The sequence below is a fragment of the Erpetoichthys calabaricus genome, chromosome 2 (assembly GCF_900747795.2).
Source record: "Erpetoichthys calabaricus chromosome 2, fErpCal1.3, whole genome shotgun sequence".
In the NCBI taxonomy this organism is placed as follows: Eukaryota; Metazoa; Chordata; class Cladistia; order Polypteriformes; family Polypteridae; genus Erpetoichthys; species Erpetoichthys calabaricus.
Genome location: NC_041395.2, coordinates 81,041,125 through 81,048,086, shown reverse-complemented (window position 1 = coordinate 81,048,086; position 6,962 = coordinate 81,041,125).

Sequence of the window (6,962 nt, the reverse complement as noted above, 5' to 3'; positions counted from 1 at the left end):
TGCTCTAGTCAAGAACAGGAAGCTTAGTTACTTCTGCTGAAACTGTAAATGTCAACTGAGAAGTTGGTTGTCGCAACAATTAAATAAATCCAAAGATATGTATCTGTAATGCTTGATTTTAGTAATTTGTATTTGTGAAAAGATCTGCTCAACTGCATTTGCAAGAAGATAATGTTGCCCTGCGAACAGCACACTTGCAAAGTCTTAGAAACAAATCCTGAGTAATTTACAGTTGGAAGAAATCAAGCATAGGAACTTTGTTATATTTATTTTTTAGGTCACAACTGCTCTGAAATTCAGTTGCTTTCAGTTGCAGGACATCTGGAACATTGTCCACATTAGCAGCAAAATAAAATGAAAAAGAGATGAAAATACTGCAAAATTGCAGCACTAAAAATCCCGATAGTGAAATTCATTTTCAGGAATGATAAACTGTATTGCATATCTGGTGAAGTACTCTACTTCTCCCTGAACACTGATTTCTTAAATTCCAAAAACAAATGGATTTTTCTTTGGTGCTGCTGACTCAAATTATTACGAAATTTATAGAATGAAGGAAAGATAAATTTTCACCACCGCACCAAAATTGAAATGAGCTCACCTGGAAAGCATAACCGTCCTCCTAGGGCACAGTGTTGTAGAAAAATACACTAATTGCCTTAAGGCTCAGTCAGGTTGAATTTGACTTCTTGTGTCATTAGACACACAGGTTGAAGTATAGGAATAATCATTTTTCAGTGATCTGTTACCAGAAAGCTGTTCTTATTCTAACCTGATTTTTTCAAATTTAAAAACAGTGTTCTTTATACTGATTTATGCACATACCAGAGTCATTCACAATGTTCCACCTTCAGGAGTGCAATAGGAATCAGAACATTAGAGATCAGAGAATCTTTTCCTTCAGGCTCTCAGAGTCCTTTAAATGCTGTTTGTCAGACACCACTCTATCATAAATGCATGACTGATGGTGTGCTACTGGCATGGTTGTCCTTCTGACTGGTTCTCCCATCTCAGCAGAGGACTTCTGAAGCTCTGAGAGAGTGACCATTGGGTTGTGGGTCACCTCTTTGACCAAAACCCTTCTTGACTTATTTCGGATGGAAGACCAACATCTTCCATTTCACAATTATTGAGGGCGCAGTTCTCCTGGAAACACTCAAAGATTTAGAAATGGTTTTATACCCTTGTCCTGATCTACTGTATATCTCCCAACATTTTTTTTATTTTTACTTATTTATTTTTTTTGTTGAGGTCTACATAGAGTTCGATTAATGTTGCATTAGCACCCACTCACAGTCATGTAACCAGAAGGCTATTTGACATATGACATTATCATGTTCAACCCACAGTGGATTCACAAACAATTCAGATCTCTTAACTTTCTTCAGGATTTCATTTATTGTATATTTTATTTTAAATTGATAAATTTGCCATTATGGGCGGCACGGTGACGCAGTGGTAGCGCTGCTGCCTCGCAGTTAGGAGACCCGGGTTCGCTTCCCGGGTCCACCCTGCGTGGAGTTTGCATGTTCTCCCCGTGTCTGCGTGGGTTTCCTCCGGGCGCTCCGGTTTCCTCCCACAGTCCAAAGACATGCAAGTTAGGTGGATTGGCGATTCTAAATTGGCCCTAGTGTGTGCTTGGTGTGTGGGGGTGTTTGTGTGTGTCCTGCGGTGGGTTCGCACCCTGCCCAGGATTGGTTCCGTGCGCTGGGATTGGCTCCAGCAGACCCCCGTGACCCTGTGTTCGGATTCAGCGGGTTGGAAAATGGATGGATGGATGAAATTTGTCATTGTTGTCCATCATGGAAAACTGAAAACACATTTTCAGAACATTTTGCAGATTAATGAAAAATTAGAAACTTGAAATCTCTCATTCATATAAGTATTCAGATCTTTTGCTTTGCAGTCCAGATTATGGTCAGGAGAATCCTGTTTGCTTTAATAATCCATACGATGTGTCTAGAACTTGATTGGAGTCCACCTGTGGTAAAAATGACTGGACACAGTTTAGAAAGACAAACACCTGTTTATATAAGGTTCCACAGTTCACATTGCATGTCAGGACAAAAACCAAGTAATGAATTCCATGGTACTATAATTAGACCTGAGCAATAAAATTGCAGTGAGGTATAGATCAAGACAAGGGTAAAAAACCATCTGTAAACCTTTGAGTGTTTCCAGGAGAACTGCTGCATTAATAATTGTGAAATGGAAGAAGTTTGGAACTATCAGGATTCTTTCCTGAGTTGGTCTTCCATCCAAACTGAAGCAAGAAGGGCTTTGGTCAAAAAGGTGACCCACAATCTAATGGTCACTTCCATAGAGCTTCAGAAGTCCTCTGCTGAGATGGGAGAACCTCTTAGAAGGACAGCCATCTCATTTACATTTATATATATGGCTGACACTTTTATCCAAGGCGACTTAGAATATTTATGATACCATTGGTTACATTACTTTTGGTTTTCTAATTGGAGCACAGGCAGGTCAAGTGACTTGCTTAGGGTCACACAGTGTCAGTCGTGGGATTTGAACCCAACACCTCAGGGTTTGAAGTCCAAAGCCCAACTGCTACACCACACTGTTTGCCTACTTCACCACACTGCCATCTCAGCAGCACTCCTTCAATCAGGCATTTATGATAGAGTAGCTAGCTTCCAATAGGTACTTAAAAATAGTTGCTCCAAGAACTTTGGTTTAATTAAAAAACTTTTGATTGAATGTTAGTAGGAGAAATGCTCAAACACCACTAAGAGAGCATTTTTTTTTAATTAAGTGATGGCACTGTTCTAGTCATGAACAGGAAACTGTTTACTTCTGCTGAAACATTTTGCATGAAATGAGATGTTGTTTGTTACAACATTTAATTCATTGCAAGATAAGTATCTATTATGCTTGCTTTACTTATTTTTTATTTGTGAAAAGATCTGTTCACAACTAAATGTGCTACCAAATAATGACCATGTTTGCAAACCATGCTTGCAAAGACTCTGGGAACACCAATACTTTTTCTAGAGTTCGCCTCCAGTCAGAACTGAATCAAGAAGGGCTTTGATTAGAGAGGTGACCGACAACTCAATGGTCACTCTAACAGAGCTTCAGAAGTCATCTAGTGAGATGAGAGAACCTGTCAGAAGGACAACCATCTCAGCGGCACTCCATCAATCGGACATTTAGGACAGAATTTAAAAAAACAGCATCTAAAGGACTATGAGATCGTGAAGGAAATGATTCTCTGATTAACTGGATAACGCAAACTCAGAAAATAAACAACGGCGCCCCCCAAAAAAAAGCAAAGAACAACCACATCTCAGACTCATTTTTTACACCGCTCCTTACCTTTTTTTTTCTTTTTGCACAAATAAAAAATAAAAATAATGGAATTTCCTTAACAATTTCCCACCCACAGTCACCCTGGTGGCTGCTTTATTTAAGAGTGTCATATGTGCCACTCTGGGCAACCCCATTTGCATGGCATTTAGGACACACTGACTCGGTGGTAATTTCTTTTCCAGGCTGTTACAAAATAGAGTGTGGATCACTTAATACTGACAGTGCTCACCTTGGAGTATCCTGTCTATGTGTGTCTGTGTGTGTGTATGTGACAATGTGAAGTCCAGCAGAGCGAATTCAGCCTAATACTAATAACAGGAGCAATGATAATGGTACAATGTAAAAGGGGAAAATTTATTTAAAAGAGTTGGGGCACCATGAGTGAGGTGTCTTATTTGTTTTTAGTAAAACTCTTGCTTATCATATAGTACATTCCGTCTGTCTGCGATAGTTATATCTATTTTTTTAGACATCAGACACTGGAAGTTGCTGGCGAACCTTTCTCTTCATTGCCAATTGATATCAGCGAAAAATAAAAATTTAACAGATGTCATTGAACTTGATTATAAGTTTGTGTAACATTAATGCAAATGGCCAGGAGAGGTCACTAAAGACGTTAGCGTCAAATGCTTTGAAGCTTCGACACAATTGCTTCAAATGTTTTGGTGCTTCATGAGGCTTCACTCCACCCATCACTAGTCACAGGATCAAGCAACTAAATAATCCATTAAAACAAGGGTATAAGCATGGCAGAAACTGTTCCTAAGAAAACTTAAAACAACTGTCTCCCCAGCTTAACCCAAACGGGTCCTTGCCACTAAGAAGATGACATATCGGCAGATCGGCCCACATTCTGCAACTGCTCCTAGGCTTATACCCCTCTGTCTTGTCCACTCACACCAGTTCTCTGTCCTTCCTGCCTTCTCTCTCCCTCCTTTAACCTCCTTCATTAACCTACTTCTTTGGCTCCCCCGCCTCTCTGACACTCCTGCCTTCTCTCTCCCTCCTTTAACCTCCTTTTCTTTCTCTTCCTTTTCATTCTCAGATGTCCATTTTTTCCCTTTTCTCATGCCAGCTCTTTCTTATATGCCTCCGCAGGCGCAGCATCTCAGTCGTGCACCACAGGAAGCTGATGAAGCAATTGAGACAGACCGCACCCTCAAGTGCAGGTGAGTCTCACCCAAATTACTCCCCCACTTCCATGCAGCTGCGTGAACATGCACACCCACGAAGAGTGAGGTGGCCAGTTAATTATTTGTTCATTAAAATGAGCTTTTCTGAGCCGTGGACCCGCTATACCACCGTCATGTCCAAATTGAGGGCTGCTACCATCTGAATGAAATGTGGAGGGAAGCCAAATCATTGGAGAACCTTCTATAGCAATTCACAAGGAACTAAATCAAACACTTTTACTATGTCATAAAAGAGTATTCCAAGAGGCTGCCACTGTTCACAAGACTTTTCGTGGATCTGACAAATAGTGAAAATCAAATCAATTGTGCCTCTACTGGCCTTATATCCACACCAGAATTCAGTTAGAATTGATTCAGCTATAGGTATCAATTGATTAAATAGAATTAGAGCACAAATTCTTTCCATGGTCGATAAGGAGGAAATTCCAATGCTGACAATGAGAGCATTTTTGAGGTCACCAGGAACATAGCCTTGTTCCTACATTCACAGCAGAAGATGGTAAATGCGAGACTTAACTGCCTACCTGGTATGTTTCAGGAGTTCTGCAGGAATGCCGTCTGGACCCAGGGACTTGTTCTGTTTCAGTTTTCAGTGCCAGGTCTAGTTCCCTCATTCTGGGGTAGCGGTCAAGTTCTAGGCGAATTGGGAATTGCTGAATGATATCTAGTGTATTGGGCCTGGGTCTGATGAAATGACTGAGCAGTGTCACAAAGTGCTCCTTCGATCTTTCTAGGATCTTACCTTTGTCCTGAATGAGTGAATCAATGAGACTGGAGATTTCTGGAGAACTTATACCCACTGGACTGGAGAAGTTATACCCACTGTTTCTATTGCTGTAATGATCAAGTTCTTCAGACTTGTCCATTCTTCTTCCAGGCTAGGGGTTGCCACTGAATAGGATTCCAACTCTTTCGACATTCTTCTTTGGTACTTATTCAGAATCATTGGATTTTGTAATTTGGGCATGTCATGGTGTCTCAGAGGTTTCATTGGATCTTGTTTTCAGATGTATTTTCAGGAGAGGTCTGAACAGAAGGAGATCTATGATCTTTCCAACAGTCATTAATTCCAATGAGAGACAGTGAGATGGACAACATCAGTATTATACCATTGAAGTTCATGAACGACAAGGGCAGTTCGTCTTTCAGAGCAATTGTTTGTTTTTGAATCAAGTAAAGTTCTGACATTCCAGGATCCGACAAGAAGTGGCTGAAAGGATGTCAGTTTCTTATGTGTACAATTCCAACAGCAGAGGGGACCATTCTTCCTGAATACGGATATCCAGGCAGATTGAACTAGACGGGTTTTGCTTAGGCCACCTTTTCTAGGCCCTTTCCCTGGCGAGGAGGAAGCAGTGCTTCCCTCAATAGGGCTGCTTCGATACTTGTGTATCTGTCAAATTCCAACGACACCGTTTCATTTAGTGAATGATTTTCTTGCATAAGCTGTCAACGTCCAGGTTCTGGACTGGATGCTTCCAGGACAAGTCATCCATTGCACCCGTCGCCTGTTCCCCATCACCGTTGGACTTGAAGAAGAAGATAGAGGGAGAAGGGGAGAAACATGTTTTTATTTCAGTTGTACTGAGGCACAGCTTCCTCAGTCACACCATGCCTTGATCAACCCAGCCCCATTATCCATGGCAGGACTGAATCCCAACAACGAAGGGAGCGGATGACTGCACTGGAATCCTTTTTGTCTGAGGATGGTGTTAGACTTTGTCCATTCACTGATGATGCTGAGCTTTTTCCCTGCTTACTGATGTTACTTGAATATGTCATACACACTTCCAGGTGACGCAGACGGTAACTGTATGGCACCTCAAACAGTGAGCTGCCTTTGATGGGATTTGTTTTTCATCCGGACAGGGTTTCTAGCACACTCTCCTCCAAGAATCAGTGCTACAGGGTTGTTTTATTCACCAACCTCTCAACCATGTGGCAGGTTGCACCAGGTTACATGATACTGGTGGAGGAGCGAAATCCCACCATGCTGTCAGGTGTATGGGTTATTGAGTGTAGATCAATGCCCAAAAATGGCAATATTATTCATTTAAAATTAAATCTACAACAAAATAAAGTGTGCAGAAAAATGAAGGGGTCTGAATCCTTTCTGAATTCACTGTGCATAAGATGGCAAATAAAAACTCTGGTAATATTAGTTAGGAGGAAGAATCTCAAGTGAGTATTAGGCACTCTGGTTTGAAAACTCCTTTTGTCAGCCACTGTTTTTGTGTTTTTCTCTGTTTTTCTGGTGTTTCGGTCGATTTTCTTGTATTTTATTATCTTTTTGCCTGTCCTTTTACCTACTAATTTACTTAACCTCCTGGTTTTTCTCTGGTCCTCAAAATAAAAATAAAAATTTGTAACGCCCATTGTTTTTGCTGGTCTCTCAGCATTTTACCACATTTAATTAATAGTAACTGATATAAACATTGA